Source organism: Ursus maritimus, unplaced genomic scaffold, assembly GCF_017311325.1.
Source record: "Ursus maritimus isolate PB19 unplaced genomic scaffold, ASM1731132v1 scaffold_1, whole genome shotgun sequence".
NCBI lineage: Eukaryota > Metazoa > Chordata > Mammalia > Carnivora > Ursidae > Ursus > Ursus maritimus.
In genome coordinates, this window is record NW_024423343.1 from 17,666,266 (window position 1) to 17,688,363 (window position 22,098).

Here is a 22,098-nt window from a genome sequence, read left to right on the forward strand (position 1 = left end):
AAAGTCCTGCGGTAAAGATACTTGTCAAATTTTGCTTAACCTGGCATTTGGCGATCTTGACTTGATGAGTGAAACCTTTATTCGACTAATATTCATGATCAAGGAACAGTTTAGAAACTCTGAGAGAACACTAGTTAAACGTAAACTACCACAAAGAAAGAAACCCTGATGACGTCAAGTCTGTAATCCTCAAATAGAATATTTTCAAGTCAGCATGGAAACTTCCAGAAAAGGGAGCAATCTGTGTGTGTGTATAATAATTCTGATTTTTCAAAAACCAGCAACCTGCCCTCTCTCCACTATGCTGTTGACCAAAGCAAATACCCCATGGTGTGTGCAGCTGTGGACAACTGACACAAAGGCATTTGCGTGCAGGCCTTCCAAGCCATCGAGGGGAGAGGGAAATTTGTTGCTGGGGAAAAACCTAACTGTGCACTGCCAACACCAATAGTCTTACTCCACAACAGACTTGGTGCCCGTGCCAAAAATCACTCTCGGTTCCCTTTTTAATTCTGCCCTCCTTTATCCACGAAGACTGGGGGGAAATTATTTTGATTGGAATTGGACAGCCACCTGCGGCGAGATCTTTAGCTGTTATTAGGATTCTGTTTAAGCCCCTTTACAACAAGCTCATTGAAAAAGACAGTGGACTTTTGAAGTTGTCCAGTACTATCTCTAGTGATTTTCTCAAGTTAACAACCTCCATACCAGCCAATTGTGCTGGCTGGGGAAGGTGATAATCTCCTCCCCAGGGTCGTGGTCAGGAATTAAGGGGTCTGGGATGAATTACAGAAGCAGTCTCTGCCAAGAGCTCTCTTCTCCTTGATCTTGCCCCATGCTTCCTCACTGTGTTTTTATTTTAACACGATGCTCAGGTGCTTTTCTACCCTCTCTTTCCTACATTCCTCCGATAATTCAGGCCCTCGTGTCTTTCCCAAGCATCACACCTACTCAGAGTGGTCTCATAGGTGCACAACTTCCAATCTGGAGCAACGCCTCTAAACATTGCTTACTTAAAATGATTTCTACCCAGTTACCTAATATTTCTTTCTAACAGAGAACACAAACAGCTCCCCTTCGATTTAAAACCTCCAACACTCCAACCTCTAACGCCCACTATGCTTGTAATAATAAGCCTTTATATTTGCTTATTCATTTACAAAGAAGCTCCAGATACAAAGTCCCCATTTACGTTCACATGGTACTGTTGCTGTGACTTGGGAACATGCTTTTTGGGTGCTTATTATCCAACGATTGAACAGGGAGCCAATTTGTTTCCATTTTTCTGTATCAGTAACTGAAGGAACTCAACCAAGTCTGAGCTGGTCTCCAAGATGAATGACAAAGAGAGAATTCAAAGTTATCTCCCACAAAGCCAAAGTCCTAAGAACTCAGAAGAGCCCTTATTTCTTTGTAATACTTAGGATGAAACTCCATGGGCAGCCACAGAAAACAGTCTTTGATCCTCCAACTTTGTTCTCCCTTCTCCTCCTGCCACAGCTGAGACCCATTCCAGGTACATCCACCTTGTGCTACTTTTCTTGGGGGGCAGGGGGGGTTGGTGGGTTTCCGTTCCTTTGCTTTAATTTTTTTTCTAATCACTGGGTATTCAACCCTCCACTGTTAACACTTTTCTATCCACAGATGAAAGTAGAAGTTGATATCACAAGAATTGAAACAATGGAAAAACCCAAAGGAAACACTCCTGATATAAGAAATAAATCCACCAGGATTCAAATCCTGGCTTCACCATTTAAGCGCTGGGTCACCTTGGGCAAAATTACTTAACTTCTCTGAGCCTAATTAGCCTTATCTGTAAAATGAAGATAATAATACCTCCTTCAGAGGGTCCTTGTAAGGATCAAAGGAGTGAATAGTTTTTAGCACCTAATAAGTACCGGATGGTATTTTATTACTCTTCTGTCTGAATCAGCAGAAAAGTAAGACTAATAATAATACATAAGCAATCTATTATTCTCCTTAGCACAATGAGCACCCAGAAAGCTTAAGGGCTACTGATGATGTCCTACAGCCCTCCTTTGTCATGAAAAGTCCCTTCCTTCTCTTACAGAGGCTCGCTATTAGAAACCCCATAGAAAGTGAAGGCTCCATTCTGAAAAATGGTAATGATATGTTGGTAAGTTTATAAGAGCTATGAAGGAAGTCTGGATTCACTTTGCTCAAACATTAAAGGCAGGGAAACTCATATTTATTGCATGTCTCTGAAGGGGTTGATCCTTACTGCAACCACATGACGATGGCCCTGCCATACCCATCTCAGGATGACATAGGTAGGCTCAGACCACAAAGAACTTGTCCAAGATTCAGTAGCCTTAAGTGGGAGAGGAGGGATTCAAACCCAAATCTTACTGACTCTAAAATCTATTCTTTCTACATACTCCCACCAAACATCAGAAATAGGAAACTAAGCAAGGAAAATTGTTGCTTTTATCTATTTGAGAGAAAGCAACTATCAGGTGACCTCAGAGATAGATCTCCTAATATTGCTTTTATGCAAACTCATTGTTCTCTGGTACCCTTATTCTCCCCCAAAACATTAAATTAGAAATCATGACAGATAACAGGATTAAGGGAAGAAGACAATCAAATTGGAGGCTATCCCAGATATACCACATCTGCCAAAACTGTACCCTATGATGTTCTAGAAGCTTCTAGAACGCGGAAAGAGCCAATGGTTCTCAAGAACCAGGACAGTGATAGTGATGAAGGCCAACCTGAAAAACAGCTGGCACAGGGCCTGAGTTTGGTTTTGAATCTGATGCTTTTTTTGTTTTGTTAACCATGCAAATTGCAGGGAAGTGAGCCTGCTTCCTACACCTAGGAAAACACTGGGAAAACCTTCACTCAAATGATTTGCAGGTGTGCAGACCACATCATCATCATCGTAGACTAGCACAATTCCCAGTGAAGGCTTCTGGAAACCTAACTGAGGCTCCTCAGAGGCCAGGACAGGGCCTGAGAGCTGGACACTGAGAAGAAGTGAGTCCTGAGTTCTGTCCACCTGTCCTCACTCGTGTTGGCTTCTGTCCTGCCTCACAGCGGCTACTCACCAGTGAGCTGGCACAGACACAGCCTGGACAAACCAGCATGGGGATGGATCTGTAGCCAGCCCTGCTCTGCACCCCCACCAGGAGCAGACACTAGAACCTGCAAGCTTGGCCCCTCACCGCTGAGAGCAGTGGGGGAACCAGTGCCCCCAACCCAGCAGATGTGGCCCTGGATCTGGGCTCAGCCCCACACTGGGTGGGCAGCTTTATTCCACTCCCCCTTGGCTTCTTCATCTGGGAAGCAGGGTAACAATAACTACCACTGGGGCTGTCATAAGAATTAGATGAGTTAAAAGACATTATACTCAGCACAGCACTTGTCATAGTAGCCATAATAATCACTAACATGTATTGAGAGCTTACAACAAGCCGAGGCTACGCACTGAGGGCTTTATGTATATCACCTCATGTAATCCTCAGTGTCTGCATGTGTTAGATTCCACTCTTTCCCCATGTTTACAGAGAAGGATGTTGAGGGGAAAAGCAGCTGAGTCACTGGCTCGAGGTCACACAGACCGTGTCAGCAGGGAACAGAGTGGGGCAGTCTGGCTCCAGAGTCCGTGTTCTCACTAACGAGGATACAAACATGGCTTCCCTTCTGCCAAAGCTCTATCTGCAGACTCTCACTATAGATATCCGCCCCAAGCATCTTCTTTATACCAGACACCATTCCCAGGACACGAAGATGATTAAGACATGGTTTCTCCCCTAGAGGGAGTTAGAGCTTAGCAAGGGAAGAGTGAAGTAGTCAGGTGGCTTTTGAAAAAAATGTGGCATGTGCTATACAGCAACCCAAGGAAGAGGAGCTAAAGATCCACCCCAGGTCCCCAGCACCTTCCTTGGGAAGGACTAACATTTGCATGCTTACAGCACTTCAAGCACTTCTGGACATGCATCGCTTCCTTCCCACACAACCCGACGAGGAAGGCACCACTATTAAGCTCTTTCAATGGGTCAGAAAACTGAGGCCCAGAGATTATCATCGCTTGCTGGGGTCATGCAGTCATCAGATGGTAGAATCAGGATTCCTGACTGACCAGACCCTGTGCATGCAGTGCGCTAACCATCATGGGATACTACCTCCCATAGGTGCAATACACCATCCGTCCCACGCACTTTCCTCTCTCCTGACCCTCTTATCAACCACGAGAAGCTTGGAGGGGAGGAGCTATTATTCGATTTGCTCAGATAAGCCACGAGGTCAAGCATGAGGTCCCAGAGCAGGTTTGCTGCTAATACTATAGCCTGGGTCTCCCCTGACAATGGTGTCTCCTGGCAGGCAGACAGGTGACCCCTGGCAGGCAGGAGGAGAGCTGGCAGCCTTGTTAAGACACCCATTGGGACACATGGGCAGCCGCTGCTGGCACACTGTCTCCAGGGAACCCGGTTAGGTCCTTGCCAAGTCAGAGGCACAAAGCTTTCCTGTTTGAGCCATTCCACCCTCCTGCTAGAGGGCCTGATGTGCAGAAAAGATGTGCTAACCCCTCTCTGCCTTGGACCACTCTCCAGTGGTGTCCCCTTCGCCTCGAGAATGCAGTCATTTGCCAAGGGCCAGGATCGAGAGCTGTGGAAGAGAGAGGCGAGGGAACGGGGGCTCGGACCTACTTCTCCTGTCTGGATCTGCTTAATGTCAGGGACGAGCAAGAACCTTCCAAGGGGCCCTCAAGGAATCTGCAGGCTCACTGAGGAAACAATAAAACTCGCAGGCAATAGCTGAAAATCACGCAGTGCCAAAATGAGCGCCAGGTGACCGCGAGCATGTCAAGGGTTCTGAGACAAGAAGGAGCCCCACAGCAACCGCTGCGGAGATGTCATGAACACGGGGATGGAGCCGCGCCCAGGAGTGTGTACTGCAGCTCAGAATTTTAAACACAGCCCCCTCGGAGCTCCTCCAACACCGCTCCTCATCCGGTGACAAGGCAACTGTTGTTTCTGCTACAAATCTCTTTGCAACATCGCCCTTCATACCTCTGGTCCCAGATTCCATCTCAGATGCTGCCGGGCGGGGGAGCAAGGCATGCGGGTCCTGCATCGGCCTGGCTCCTGTCACCCAGGGAGCCAGTTGCAGGGCGTCTAAGCCCTGGCACGGATTGAGAATCAGGTGCCCTCAGTAGTCAGACAAATCGGGCCTTGCCACACCAGGGCCTGGCACTGTTTTACTCCTGTTTCAAATTAACATAAGCATTTCTCAAGGCACCTCTTGCATTAAACAGAAAAATAAAATCAAAAGCTCTCCCCCTTATAGCCAATAAAATGTGAGGCTCCCTCTACCAAACTCAGCCTCCTTCTGCCCCCAGTTTGTGTCATAGATAAAGCATCTGAACAGGGCAGACAAACAGATGCTACTATGGGCCTCCCTCTTGAATACTGAGAGTAGCAAGCGTGGGAAGGAAGGCACATCATCGTTCCCCCTTCAGAGCATGGTGGCCTCATTTAGAGCTGTTCTCTGGCGGCCGGAATGGGAGCTTGATTTCTGGCTGGGAAAACCGGCAGCATCTTTTCCTTTGTTCACCTGGCAAAGATGCCGGATGCTGGAGCCCTTGGGTTTTGCTGCAAGTCTCATCTACCGTGGTTTGCAGGATGAACATAAAGTGAGTGCTGTCCCCACAGGGCCGAAGGTCACGGTACTGGAGATGAGATTTATAGAGTGTTTCCAACAGCTCCATTGGCTCCAACGAAGGAAAGAATGCCTGTGTCCCTATGCAAATTCTAGTTGTTGTTCTTTTTTCCCCTGAAGAGATCTATGAGATGGTGAGCAGACACTGGACACTATGCCAGGATTGGTACGAATGAATAATTCCTTGCTTATATTGCTTACAATTTCTTAGACTTTAACTGTTCATCACCCTACATTTTATTTTTATGCTCAAAACTCTCCAACCCCAGCTAGGCAATTTGGGGGAGACTCATATTCTACAGAATCTATCTAAATGCTCCCAGGGTTTCCACATATGTCTGCCTCACTTTTATCACTGGTAGATGGGACCAACGTGTGAGCGACCATCCTTATTCATTATCAGCCTGAAATTCTGACAAGCTGAACAGAACATAGTTAAGTTAAAATATTAGCTGTAAAATAAAGCCATGTGTTTCATTGCACGCCCCCAGGCTGATGTTTGAGAAAAGGTAGCACCTAAGTCCAAGTCCCCAGCAACCTCCTTTCTCAAAAGCACTGAGGATGTCCCCACTTCCAAGGCCTGTATCTTGGATTGGTTGCTTAATAGGAGGACTCAGGATCTGGGAGTCACAGGATCAGCGACTGTGCGCTTAGGCATATCACTGTACGCATTCAGACACTAACTTGCCCAAATTAAAAGTAACTAAAAATAGAAGAATCCATTTGAGGTCTCCCTCATTACAGCTCGCTGATCTGTCTTACCGATGACTGTACAGGCGACCATGTAAAAATCTTGGAAGAGATGGGACTCGGGAAAACCATGTCTTCCCCCAAAGGCCAGCAGAGAGTCTAAAATACAAGCAAAGAAGAACATACCAGCAAAGGGAGCTGGGCTACTTCCCTGAGATGTGGGGGAAGGAGCGCCCATTTCCTGTGGTCCTCCTGAGCCCCAGGCACCTCCTACACATCTTCACACACAAAAACCCCATGAAGTGGTACCATTACCACCCTCCCTATTTTGCAGATGAGCAAAAGAGGCTGAGCCGGGCAGAGCAATTGTGAAGGTCACTCACCTGGAGGCCGCAGGGTCTAAGGTCTGCCTGACACTAAAGTAGGTGTTGCCTCAGATCTGACACCTGGCAAAGGGGCAGTCACACATGAAAGGGTTTTTGTCAGGTGAGACATGCCATGCAAATATAAACCTGATAGGCTCTCTCTCTCTCTGTCTCTCTCTGTGTCTCTCTCTTGCAGTAGCTACTATTTCAGGAGTGTAGCTGACTCCGTTTCAGAGCTTCCCTTTTGATAATCTTCTATTTAACATTAAGTGTTGCTGATAATAAATACTGACTAAACTATACAAGAAGTCAGATGTGCCTGCCGTAGCAAGCCTTGTGTTTATAAACAGAAGAAAAAAAAAAGGTTGGCCTCAGAGCCTTGTTCAGTAGACCCCTGATCTCACGGTGAGCATGGCTTGGTGGAAGGAGGACACACGACCTGGGTGCTAGTCTCTGCCCCACCATTATGAAAAACCTCAAGCCGGGCCAGCAGATCATGAACGTCCTGAGGGCAGGAACCGTCCTAAAATTATCCACCTATCTCCAGGAACTAGCAAAGTGCCTGGCATGCAGGGGACCCTCAATACCTACATGCTTCTTGATGACTGGATGGATAAATGAATGAACAAAGAGATTCTGACTCTACAGGAAGTGTTTACGTAGAACAGAAAACACTAAACGAGGAACCCGAAGACCGGTGTTCAAGTTCTGGTTCTGCCATGAACCAGCTGAGTGTCTCCAAAAGTCAATGAACTTGCTCTGAGTCTACCTCCTCAACAAACAAATAGGGTAAAAAGGCCTCTGCTGTGTCCACTTTATGGAGATGCCATACCAAAGAAAGCAGAATTTATAGATGAACCTGGTTTACAGCTGTTCAGATATAAGTTAGGCCACTGTGCTATAAAGAGTCAAGGAACTGTAATGCATCACAGCCCGTGCCATTGCTTTACAGATGGGAAAGCGGCAGCCCAGAAAGAAGGGTCAGGAACCGGCCTTTTGCTTGCTGCTCCACCTTGCTGATGACTTACTGACTTAAGTTCATGGGCCCTTGCCAGAGATGGCTGATCTTCTTCGGGCTACTTCACTGGGTGTACCATAAGCTTTTCTCAAATGGGATACACTACAGAAGCAGAATTGGACATAAGATCCCTCCTTACATGCCTGCCTCTGTCTTGTGAATGTATTTGGGGCTGTTGGGCAGAGTTTTCCAGAATATGGGAAATACAGTCCAAGCCCAGCTAATAGTTCTTCTTTTTTTTAAAGATTTATCTACCTGTTTTTGAGAAAGAAAGACAAAGAGAGAGTCGGGGGGTGGGGGCAGAGGGAGAGAGAGTCCCAAGCAGACTCTGCGCTGAGCACAAAACCCAATGCAGGGCTCGATCCCATAACCCGACGCCACGACTTAAGTCAAAACCAAGCCAGCCGCCTGACCAACTGTGCCACCCAGGTGCCCCCCAGCTGACAGTTCTTCTACTGATGCTTGGGCAGCTCCACAATTTGGCCCCAGTTTCTGTCTCCAGCCTCAATCTCCACCCCTGTCCAAGGAACACCTCTGTTTCTGCCAGCTGGTGTCCTCACCGTCCTCTGATATACTTCACACATGCCAACCTCCGTGACTCCAGTCACATCATTCTTTCCTGTCTCCCCCCACTACTCCATCCAAATGCCATACATCCTTGAGAAAGTGTTCAAGTCCCACCACAACCAAGATGTGATCCCTGACTGCCCCAATCCATAGTTTTTTCTCTCCTTCCTCCAGCCAGCTCACACACTGATATCTGTTATAGGTTGAATCACGTCTCCCAAAAAGATATGTTTGGTACCTGGGAATATGACTTTATTTGGGAATAAGGACTCTGCAGAAATAATCAAGTTAAGATGAGAACTTACTGGATGAGGGTGGGCCTTACATCTAATGACAGGTGTCCTTTTATGCAGAGATGTGAAGACACAGGGGAGATACAGGGAAGAAGGCCATGTGAGGACAGAGGCAGAGACTGGAGTTATACTGTCACAAGCCAAGGAATGCCAAGGATCTGGCAGCTCCCAGAAGCTAGAAAAGGCAAGGAAGGATTCTTCCCTAGAGCCTTCAGTGGGAAGAAGCAGGGCCATGCCGACACCTTGATTTTGGACTTCCAGCCTGCTGAACTGTTGGAGAATAAATGTCGGTTGTTTTAAGCCACGCTGTGTGGTACTTTGTTATATCAGTCCTAGGTAACTATCACAGCATCTCAGATTATTCCTTTGGCTTGTGCACGCCTGGCTCACCATATACTACTGGTCACCTTGTCGAAGCATATCATAGGCCTGTAAACTGCCTGAGGATAGGAACTGTCTCTCTAGTGCCTCATGCCTAGGGGCCTGATTGATTTAACCTCAAGCATGGTGACTGTCAACATCCCATCAGGAACAGGGGCTGCATTAGAAAGGGCACTTGCTTTCTACTCAGACTCAAGTTCTAGCAATGTGACAAAGTGGAATTTGGGTGACTATTTTTCAGACAATACAACCCTGCTTTCCAGCTGCAATTCAAAAGCTCCAACTTATTTTTTTCTTTTTTTTTTTTTTCTGAGAGAGAGAGAGAAAGAGAGCAAGTGGGGGGAAGGGCAGAGAGAGAGGGAGAGAAAGAATCTTAAACATGTTCCATGTGCAGTGTGGAGCCCAACGTGAGGTTCGATCTCACAACCTTGTGATCATGACCTGAGCAGAAATCAAGAGTCGGACATTTAACTGACTGCGCTGCCCAGGTGCCCCCAAACCTCCAACTTATTGGAACAAGCTTACCTATACTCTTTTCTTATGCCTTACTGTCACCAAACCCTACACCAAATGCCATCCAAATTTCTGCCCCTGCGTCTCTGACCCTGCCTAGCCCTACCGACCTTACTTTCCATGACCACTACCACCACCATCACTACACGCACACACACATACTCAACTCACCTATGGCATAATTAAATTGGACTTGACTCTGTGTTGTGGTCCCTCTCAATCTTCAGAATCAAATCCCATGTGAAGTTAACTCTGAGATTCAACAGCCCAGCTCCAGCATAACTAGACGAGAGCTGACAAGTTAAACAGTCCTGGCCACTTTGCCAGCCACCCCACTCTGCACGTGGGTATAAGGTTGGAAAGGAGAAACAGCACTCCCCTCAACAGGTCTTAATTTGAGCAGCCTCTGATGGTTCAAGCATCTCAACACACTCAATATGTATCTAGTGTCTAAAGATATGCATTTTTCAAGCAATGCCACACTGTAAAGTCAAGACACCTACCACACCTATGCTGGACCCAAAAAGCAATAATAAGAGAAAATTTGACGGTAGGTGATTTTCACTTAACCCCTGGGTAGTGTATGACTCATGGGTATTACTTCCCCTCTTCTCTCCCCAGTTCATCCTCTTCTTCACCTGGATCATCCCTTGTCCTCCCTCCCTCTCCTACCCAACCTTCGATGTTCAATTCCAATGTGGTCCCCTCCAATAAACTTTCTTTCATTCCCCAAGTAATCACTCCAGTCTCTCGGCTCCCACTGAAACCTCTCTTTTGGCATATGATTATAATTACCTTATTTCATGGGCATTTGGATCTATCTTTTATCTACTAGTTAATCCCAGACTTGAAGGCTCTAGAGAGCAACGATCAGGTCTTATAATTTCAAAGTTTTGGGAATTAAATGAGAAAATGTAATTAAAGGGTCTACATGATGCCTAGTACATAATACGTGCTCAATAAATGTCAAATCCTTTCCTCCTTACATATCTCTGTATCCCCTAGAGCGCTTTGCAAAGTCCCTTGAATCTTGTAGCTGCCTAATAAATGTTAGTTGAACACATGAATCAGTGCATATAAATTGGTAGTATTTCAACAAAGATCACTGAGTACAATTTGGATATTTTCATTTTCCTCCCTCAACTCCTGAATTTGTGGGCCCATAAAGGTTATTTCTGTTACCTCTGGAGCAGAAAGTAGTGTCGTGATGCTGGAGGCACATGGTGGAAGGCCAACGTCACCCAGGAGTCAGTCCAGAAGTAATAATGTCAGATCGCTGCAATAATCTGAGACCTTAAGAGTAGGCCGGACAAAACAGACAGCATCCTAAGCCTACCTTTAAGCCAGTTAATTAATTCAGTCCTTGTAAAGAAATAGCATACAATTAATCCTTAGCTTTGTACTCATCTCATGTCTTTGATATTCTTTTATTAATTTCTAATGTTCTCATGTTCATATGACAAATCTACACCTCATCGTACATATCACCACTTTGCTCAGCAAGTTTAGCTTGCATAGAGTTGGTACCCTTTGGTACTCTAAGTTATTAGAGGCTGCATGAATTCTAGATGTTTCTGAGAGGAAGTAGCAGAGAACAGATACAAGAAGATTCCTCCTTCATCCCTGTTCCTAACTCCATGAGACCCATGCACTTCTCTTGAAAGGGAGTATGAAGAATCCCAAAACCCTACAGTCGGCTGGTCACTCCAGAGCCCTGCAGCTAAACCTCTGGATGGAGCAGGCTTACCCTCAGCATTGGGTTACCCTGTTTGTGTTAACAGAAAGAAAAGCCAGCCCAGAGCCCCGGACCCCCCTGGCAGAGCCCTGATTTCACACACATTTTCCCCAGATTCCTATTGGCTTGGCTGGAAACCACATATTAAAACCCACCAATCTTTCCACTTGAGTCTGATGAAAGCTTCAACAGAAACAGCTGCACTTCACATGTGGTTTAAGTTAAAATCTTATCCCGATGGTTTAACTCTAGCTGGCTGGCCTGCTTTTTTAATATCCACAATCCTCTTTTGTTTCACATTAAGAATATGTCTTTCATTACTCGCCAGAGCAGAGGAGCACAATGAAGCTGGTAGCACTTCATTTCTGAAATGTCTGAAATAATTGTTTGTATTTTGTGTTATGCAAGGAACACTCCATGTTAGTTATCTCAGAAGCACATGAAAGTGTTAAACAACCCTAACATGAACATTGCCTGACCTATGGGGAACATTTTCCTATTAAAAAAGTAAAGCCATACACTAATGGCTCAGATTTAGTTTCTAAATCCCAGAGCATGTTGAGTCAAGCAACATGATAAGTTCATTGTTTTGTTTCCTCGGATGGCTCTCCAAAACTTCCCATCCCTCAACAGATAGGGAAGTTTGATCAATATGCAGCTAATTTCACATACAAGCACACCACATACATATGCGCAACACGCACACGCACACACACACATATTTCATATTCATACTGGGCACAACTGACTTTCAAGTTCATAGAAATCATGCAACTCTGCTTTCCCTGGAAGAATGTATATCAAGTGCCAAGGTTTACCCATAGCAGCTCCTCCTCACAGGATGTGATGTAATCTAGGTGCATCTCTGCTCCATGATGTCATTTATTGTGCAATGGTGAGCTTGAGGTGCTGGGAGTATTTCGCAGGTTTCTCTTTGTCCTACTAGCTGCCTAAAAAGGCTCAAAACTGGAAAGACTTCAACAAGATCTTTTTGTACTCATTAGTCATTAAAGATATGGCTACATTTTTGGAAAGATCTTGAATTTTTTCCATGTTTTATTTCTGTGTTTCATCCCTGGTTTTGAAGAAGAAGAAGACTCAAGAAGAAAAAGAACTGCTAACTATTAATGAGTTCTTTAATATGTGCTGGGTCCTGTTCCACATGCAATCTAATTTAAGCCTTATAACAACCAACCCAAGGAGCGAGGTATTTTTATTATCCTTGTTTTATAAGAGAAGCTGAAGCACAGAAATTAAGTAACTTACCAAGATAGCATAGTTAGTAAGTTACTATGGCGAACACTGCTATGTAGATCCCAGTATCTTTTTTCTCATTCTTCTCTAGTCATAGAACTGTAGAAATCAGAGATGGATTGATTTCTATTGGCTGGCTATATGACCACCCAAATAAAGATGATGTGGTAATCAAAATTCTAGGACAATCCCCAGGATGTCCACCCCCTCACAGACATGCCCTATATAATCCTCTCCTCTTGAGTGTAGGTGGGACCTGTGAATATGATGGAACAGTGACTCCCTTGATTAGGTTACCTTGTGTGACAATAACAAAGGGATTTTACATATGTAATTAAGGTTCTAAATCAGCTGACTTTGAGTCAATGAAAAAAGAGTTTACCTTGAGTGGGACTTTCCTGATCTGATGAGTGCTTTAAAGGAACAGGGCGTTTGCTAAAGCAAGGGATTCAAAGTCAGAAAGATGCTCCTATTGATCTTGGAGAAGCCATGTTGCAGAGCAGGCCACATGGTAGGGAATAGCAGGAAGCTTCTAGGAGTTGAGAATGGACCCTAGCTGACATCCAGCCAGAAAGTGGGACCTCAGTCCTATAACCACAAGGAAGCAGTGAGCTTGGCAAAGCACCCCCAGCCTCAGTGGAGATCACAGCCCTGGCTGACACTTTGAGTTCAGCCCAATGAGACCCTGAGCAAAGGACTCTGCTAACACATGTCAGCACCCCCGACCCACAGAAACCGTGAAGTCCTAAATTTGTTGTGATAATTTATTATACAGCAATAGAACACGAATACAGACTACAATTCCCAAACTCCTTTGCAGCTGAGTATTGCCATGTGACTAAGTCCTGGCCAATAACTGAAGTAGTGTGAGCAATTTCCCTTCCGTGCCCCACGCCCTTTCCTTTCCCTCTCCTTTCTGGCTGGAGCATAGATGTTGTGGTTAGCCATCTTAAAGCATAAGGATGAGAGCAACTCCCTGAAAATGGTGGAGCAAAATAATGAGGAGTCTGGATTCCTCAAATTACAGGGTTGCCTTACCAGCCCTGAACAATTTAAACCCAAATTGTTATGAGAATGTGAAGTAAACTTCCATTTTACTTGTTAAAGGTGCTGTTATTTTGTCTCTGTGTTGTGCAAACTGAAGCCATACCCTACCTAACAGTGGCAGAGCTCAAACTGAATCTGGGCATCTGACCCCAAGCCCATTCACCTAACGCTTGCACTATCCTGTCTCCTTGGCAATATATGGCATCACGGTAGGATTAGAATATAACACTGTTAGATAAATGAGATTGTACTGGTTAGGTCAAACTAGTTAAGCAGACAAGGAAAAGGTACTCAGACTACCTTGGATGATGGGGATTTATTGCAAGGCTACATGGGAAAATGGGGTGCCATATGAAGTTGCTTCATTAACTTTGCCTCCCAGTTCGGAGATATACATCAACTTCATGGCGACTCAGATACAACTCAACATCTTTGGGTGGAACCAAGCTCAAGTGACCTGTCAGGTTTCTTGACATTCTCTTTGAAGAAAAGACAATTTGATTTGTCTAGATTTCCACCAATCAACTGAGCGCCTTGGCTACACAGACTGCACCTGGCACCTCAGAGTCATCTGACGTCCCTTGTGCCAAAGGTAGACATGGTTTCAGTATGTCTGCCCATCCAATCAGCTGTAGCCAGAATAAAAGTTGGTTTCTCTTAGCCCCATGTCCTGAGCCCTACATGAGATGCAAGAAGAAGTGGTCTGAGCTCTGTTATCCAACAGAGGTGATGTTTGCTCCCATGTGCCACTCCAGTACTGAGACATAGCTGGTCTCCCATTTCAGGGAGGAAGATCCCAGAAAGGGAAAGAGACTTGCCCTAGTAAAGAGGACAGTTACTTTCCCACTCTCCAGGACTGACGTTGGTCTGCATCCCCCTACCATGCACTACTTGTGGCCATGGATTTTCTGCTTCTGGAAGCCACCCCTCAGGTTGCCTAAATGTAGACCTTTATGGTCTCTCGAGACAGGACAACACTTTGTCTTCTGCTTGTTTGCGACAACACTTTTCCAATTCTTGTCACTTCCTGCAGGACACCATTTCAGAACTCAACAGACACATTAAATCATACAAAATGAAATGAAGAACTGAGGCAATTAACAGGTAAATTCATTTCTGACATGAGTAGCTAGATAACTCATCAAGTCTCCATTTCACGCGTGTTGTTTTGATGTAAATTTGACCCTAATGTATTTACTTTTTAATAAGTCCAAAATTCAAAACAACCCAACAGAGAAACCCCTCCTGGGATTTCACAGCCTCGGTGATGAAGCTCCCATATTGAAACTCACTTAAATATCTCTGGAGCTGGCTTAAGTCCTTCTGCACCATCCTCAGAAAACACCGAACAGCCGGTGTGTGGGGTGGAGGGGGCGGGCATAGTAGGATAATGAAATAGGTACACAGACCTTGATATTAGCGTCTTCTGATTCTTCAGACTGTCCAGGTGCTCACTTTTTGAAATTGCACATGGCTTATACTGCTATTCTTGCAGTTTAAGGGAAAAAAGTAAGTAAAAGCATCAAGGAAAGCCAGCAGCATTTTAAGAGATTTCACTTCTACTTGATGCTTGTATCCATTTTCTGGGAGCCAGGAGAAGGTATTATATTATACAGGGTCTCTGGAAACACTTAAAGTTCAGCAAGACCTACAACCTCTATCCAAGCAGAGCGGGGAGGGTGTAAAAGCAAAATGCTGACCTTATTTTCTTTCACATCACATTGGGGTAAATGGTTTGCCCCCTCCAGGCCCAGCCTCTAGCAGACTCTATGCCTGGGAGGCCAAACCACCTTCACAGCATCAGGGGGTTCCCACATCCTCTGGCTTCTGATGGAGATTGACCAACGGGCAGTGTGGTAGTTAACTTCATGTGTCAACTTGGCTGGCCATGGTAATTAGATATTTAGTTAAACAGAATTCTAGATATTTCTGTGAATGAGATATTCCTTTGGATGAGATTAGAATTTAAATCAGGGGACTTTGAGTAAAGCAGTTTACCCTACAGAGGATGGGTGGGTCTCATTCAATCCGATAAAGGCCTAAGTAGGACAGAGACTCCCCTCAGCAGACCACCTTGGGACTCGAACTGCAACTCTTCCCTGTATCTCTAGCATGCTGGCCTACCCCATCAGGATTTGGGGCTTGCCAAATCATGTGAGCCAATCCCTTAAATCATTCTGTGTGTGTGTGTGTGTGTCTGTGTGTCTGTGTGTCTGTGTGTATCTACATATCCTGTTGGTTCTGTTTCTCTAGAGAACCCTGACTAATACAGGCAGCCATGGTAAAAAAAATCAGAGGCAGGGGCGCCTGGGTGGCACAGCGGTTAAGCGTCTGCCTTCGGCTCAGGGCGTGATCCCAGCGTTATGGGATGGAGCCCCACATCAGGCTCCTCTCCTGGGAGCCTGCTTCTTCCTCTCCCACTCCCCCTGCTTGTGTTCCCTCTCTCGCTGGCTGTCTCTATCTCTGTCAAATAAATAAATAAAATCTTAAAAAAAAAAAAAATCAGAGGCAGGAAGGGGAATAAGTATCTATTCCCAGCTCCTGCCCTGTGGAATCACCACAAAGGTCTTCTTCACTCCTGACAGGCACTGTCACCACAGAGCCCTGGCCACCTCTGGGTAAAGTAACCACACCCTCCCTTGCACATCAGGCCTGCAGATGACGACCAAGTCTCTCTTCCTAAGCCCGGGGCGACTGCACTAACCCTTAATGCTTTCTCTATACTCTGCTCACCCCTCCATGAATAACCCTTTTATTAAACTCTCATCAAATTAATCCTACCATGAGTGTGCTCGGACCTCAACAGACACAAGTGCCACCAGAATGTGGGCAACATTGCAAAGTTGGTGTGGCATTCAGGGCCTTCCATTGTCTGACCCCCAACTTTCCCTTCCAGTATTTTTCCACCATGTCCATTCACCCCAAAAGACACGAGACCCCACCCACAAAACACTCAACATTTCCACACACTACCTGCTGTTATGCCACAGCAGCTTCACGCTGACACCTCTAGCCACCCCTGTGGGTGTCAGCAGCCTACATTATGTAGCCCCATCCACATTACTTAATAAAACAGAAGAGTAACTTGGAAACTCATAAAAGCTGGGAGCCTCTGCCCATTTTGGCTCTGCCTTATTTCATCATAGCCCCCAACTTCCATTCTAGAATCTTCTAGCTTCCATCTCACCAACTAGTCAAGTTGTTTCAGTGTATTGATTGTTGTCTTTTTTCAATCCAAGTCTCCCAAGCCCCTGCTCCCTCCTATAGTCATGTTTGTAGCCAAGTGGTTATGGTATCTAGGTAGGTACAGAAATCTGTTAGAGCAAGTGACTGCTTCACTTTGTTTTCACGCCATTTGCTCAAGAATATTTGAGCAGGTGTGGCGCTTCTGTTTTGTTTTGATATTTTTTAAGACTCTCCAGAGGCTTTGTTTTTAAAAATAATAATAATAATAATAATAAGTAAATGCCATAGGGGAAAGTGAAGAACAATACAGATTTCAGAAAAAATTACACTTCTTCTCTTCTTCTGGATTTTCCTAGATTGTGTTAAAAATAGTAATACATGTTTTTTCAGCCTACCACTGTGTCTACCACAGAAATAATGAAAAATGGAAATGAGCCACATGACAAAATCAGTCCCCCTGAGGTTTCAGCTAAAAAAGCAAAATGGAACAAACACAAGGCTGTAGCAATACCTACAATTAGCATAATCAGCATCAATGAGGTGTCAAAATATCAGAATTAATGAGCCCAGGTCAGCCACCCAGGTAGTGGCCACCTAGTCCAAGCACACTAAAAGGGACTCGTGAGGGAGGCCTGTGGTCAGACAAGATATTCTGAAATTCTAAAGGGAGAAGACAGAAAGCAAGGTAATGAGCCACCCAAAAAGGCAAACTGTCCATATACGTGTTCAAACAGTTAACACTAGGTAACTGGATTTTTGAAAACCAGCCCGTGTTCCTCATCTGGACTAGCCTGAAGAAAGCCTGGAAACTTACCGCAGACGGCAAAAGAAAGGGAAAGGAAGAATCATTCCCTTGCCCCCTCCCACTTGGGCAACCCAGGCTGACACCCCCACTCCACTGGGGTCTGTGGAAGGTTCCACAAAGCCCTGCTCTCAGCAGAGGACTAATTTAAGACAAAATAGCTCCTAATGGTATACGTCTCACAATCCATACTCTTCACGGCAGAGGAGGCCGACCCTGATCCTTCGTGTCCTGAGTTCCTCCAAGATGGCTCCTACATACTCATGGACATTCTTTGTGGCACGTCATACTACATCTGGGTTAATTTTAATATGAAAGGACTACTGTGCATTTCTTACCAGGTTTCTGGGGCAGGTTCTGCACCTTATGTTTATTCTGTGGGCTTCTCCATTTCTTTCTTTTTTTTTTTTAAGAGAGAGAAAGAAAGCAAAGGGATGGGGGTCAGAGGGAGAGAGAGACTCTCAACCCTGAGATCATGACCTGAGCTGAAATTCAGAGTCGGACACTTAATGGACTGAGCCACCCAGGTGTCCCTGTCTTCTCCATTTGTGTTGATATCACCACACATGGCAATTGGACAGAAACAGATTTAAAATATCAACCCTTTGGAAAGTAGTTGAATTTCAGTAGAAGTCTCTCGAAGCTGGGAAAGCTGGAAGAGTTGAAGGAATGCATGTCTAATGGTGGAAAGACAGGCAGTTGGGCTAATACTTTTGGAGAGAAAATTTGCCCTGTCCACTCCTCTCCACCTCCTGCAGCGATGTGGCCCCTGGGCAAACCCTGGCCCTAGCCTATGTTTCTAAACTGAATATCCATTTCCTTCTTTCAAGCTCAGGAGGAGTAAGCAATGACTTGCCCTTCTTCATGTATGAGAAGACAGAAGCCCTCCCCTGGATCTTCCCTGAGCTTTTGCGGCCTGACACCAATACAGAAGCCGACAGACACTGCCTCAAGACATCTCCTTACAACACAAACATCAGCAGCCATCTCCCTTGTATTGGTCTGAAGCTATCTGTCTGCCTCACACCTCAACATGACCAGAACACACAATCAACAAAAGGACTGGACACCTGGGGGCAGGACTCGTCTCTTAGAAGCATAGACCAGCCCTTGCAGCACAATGACTAGCAGGGCAGCTCTAAAGCCAACTTATTTGCCCATACCCTCATTCTAGCATCTTCTTCCAATCAGGAGGACATCAAACTACACCCACCCATGCATCTTGCCATTACTTAATTTCCCTATTTGCTCTCTTTAAGATGGGAAAAATAAAAACTTTTAAAAGAGGAAAGTACTGTGGATGAGCCTACAATTCCTAGCTTAACCCTAAAGAGTTGGTTATGCCGTAAATAGATCCCCTAATAAGCAAACAAACAAATGAATAAATAAATAAACCTCTACTTTTAGAGTTGATTCACAGCAGAGTCTAAGGGAGGCTCTGCACCCCTACTGTCTTCCCTGAACTATGGGCACGAAAGACTCCGGCCCAAGGCCTGGCAGCAGAAATTAAATAAACATGGCCAGTTACCCCAAACAGGAACTCAGTGAATGGTGGCTTTTTTTTTTTTTAAGATTTATTTATTTATTTATTTGAGAGAGAAGGAGCACATGCACACATGAGTAGGGGGAGGGGAAAAGGAGAGAATCTCCAGCAGACTCCCTGCTGAGAGTGGAGCCCCACTGGGGTTCAACCCATGCCCATGAGATCATGACCTGAGCTGAAACCAAGAGTCACATGCTTAACTGACTGAGCCACCCAGGCTCCAGATGGTGCCTTTTTAAAAGCTTCATTCCAACCACTAGGGTCATCCCCAGGTGCTGTTACAGGATCGTCCTGAGGCTCTTCCATGGTCAGTCTGTGAAAATGCATCAATCTCAACCAAGCCCTGCGTCTGGTCCCTCTCCAGAAGGGGAGTTCACCAGGATGGCTGCTCCCTGGCCCCTGTGGGTCAGGTCCCAATCCATGTCAACCTTATTCCCCAGCAACGCCTTCGCCATTACCACTACAACCTTTGGGGTCTCAGAATCAGCTTTTAAAGAGTTCCATCATCTCTTTGCCTCCGGCGTAAGAGATCCACCTCTAGTATAGGCAAGGCCTATCACAGGGTCCTCAGACAGGAACTCTGGTCCTTCCTCCACATGAGGTGTTGAACACAGTTACTGGCTGAGTTTGGTTTGGGTTTATTTGTTCAAAGGTTTGATGTTAAAAAGTATTTATTTGTTAAATGCAAACACTGAAATGTACTACAATTTTGCTAACTCTGTCTTGGCTTTATTTCATTTTCCAATAGGTCATAATGCCCATAACTGGAAGTAACCCTGACCACTTAATCTTCTAAAGAGCTCTTTTTTTTTTTTTAAAACAGAACCACATCTGCCATGTTCAAAGCAGCACAGTACCTGGCTGGTAGCAGGTGATCAGTAAATATTCCTGATTCAACATCTCTCAGATGGCAATCAAGTCCCCACTATTTCTGAGCTCAGGTGCCAACTAGTAGGTTCTTCCTTCATTAATTTGCTCCAACAGTCTCTATCCTAAATGACCTCTCTTCTTCTCAGTGAAAATCTGCTTTCACTCACCCTCCATGCTGATCTCCTGATCGATACACACTACCGGCATTCTCCCACCTTCCGCCATGGTAGTCTTCTCCCTTGACCTTCCAAAGCTACCATGGCAAAAAGGCAATTTTTCAAGCACCAGAGGGTGAAAAACATAAAAATCCCACACATCAGAATACAATCCGCATTTAAGTACTGAACACTTTTCAGATATAAGATAAATTCAAAGACTACCCTTATACCTAAAGAAGAGGGGGTGCCTACAAATCCACAAATCCTTCCCAACTTACCAACTGTGATCACTGCCTCCAAAGATGACCATCATCAACCTCTCCCCCCTCACACCCTCCCCAGTCAGGAAGTAAAGTCTATACCTCTACTTCTCTCAGTCTGGGCAGCTCTGACCAATTGAACAAAACTAGAGTGACACCTCGCCAGTCCTAGACATAGTCTTTCAAAGGACTGACAGTTTTTGCTTTCCCCCCTCTCAGAGCCCCAAGCCACTGTTTAAAAAGACCAGGTCATGCTGCTGGGGAGAGAGAGGTCATAGGGGGACATCACTAATATGCCAGATGGGTGAGTCAAGAAACCACCTGGGATATCCCAGCTCTGTCCCTTCAAGTCATCCCTTCTGAGGCCCCAGACCTCCTGGAGCAGAGATGAGCTGTCCCTGCTGTGCCCCATCCAAACTTCTGCCCCACAGACACATGGAAAATAATAAAACTGTGGTCGTTGGAAGTCACCAAGTCTTGAGACGGTTTGTTACGCAGCAACAGGTAAGCAGAACACCAAGAAAGAATCCATGTCAATGGAAGATTTCAATTTTGGAGTTAGGAATTGCATTTGTATGCAAATAACAAAGGCTAGGAAACACTGCTTTAAGCATATTAGGGCTTTATTTTCTCTCATAGAGCAAGGAGGTACAGCCTCCCAGCATCACTTTGGCAGTTCAGAGCCCAGGTCTCTGCAAATCTCTGTTCTTTCCCTCATGCAACCAGGATGTCTGTTCTGGCTCCAGCTACCAGCATTCCAGGCCTTAGGAAGGAAGGGATGGTGCCTTTATTGGAAAAGCAAAACTTTTCTAGAACTCCCCCGCAGGGATCGCTGTTTCTCTCTCATTGGCCAGAGCAATGTTGCAGAGCCACCCCATACAAGGGAGACTGAGAAATGTAGGTGTGTAACTGGCAGTGGCCGCCCCAAACAAGACTGGGGTTTGGTTAGTAAGGAAAGAGGAAAGAAGGACATTGGAGAGGCAACAAGCTGTTTGTGCGACAATCAGGAAATCAGTTACATTAGCCAAAGTCCAGAAACATAGCAGGCTTCTGGGTCAAGTCAGTGATGTCATCAAAGACCCAAGAATTTCCCATGACTCCATTCTGCTATTCATAGCACGGCCTCCACTTTGTGGGAAAGCTGCCAATAGCAATCAGGCTGCATGCCTCCTGATTCATATCCAGCAAGAGTCTGGCTTCCGGTCCATCTTTCTTAAGAGCAAGGAAATAGGGGTCACTTTTAAGCATGGACATTAAACTATGCTCAATACACATTGAACACCTTTCCCTATTCCAGAGCCAAAAGGAATATCATTGCCAACAAAGGCTTTCAGTCACAAGTTTTGGTTAGGCTAAGAGTGAGGGCTCTGTAGTCAGTCTGCCTGGGTTTATATCCCTCCTATCACTTTTCTAACTGTGTGTCCTTGAATAAGTTAGCCTCTAGGAGCCTCAGTATCCTTGTGTGCAGAAATGGGTTAACTAACAGTATCTACTGGTATAAGTTTAATGTAAGGGATAAATAATAAAATACATGTAAAGTACTTAGCATGGTGCCTAGAAACCAGCAAGCATTAAATAGATGTTGGCGATTATGATTATGCAGAACAGTTTCACACAGGCCCTGTTTGAGTTTTGCAAACACAGAAATAAATGTAAATCAGTGAAGCGCCAACCCTCCCTTCTCCTTTCTTTGCAGTTTTAATGATATCAACTTTCACACCCCGGAAGACC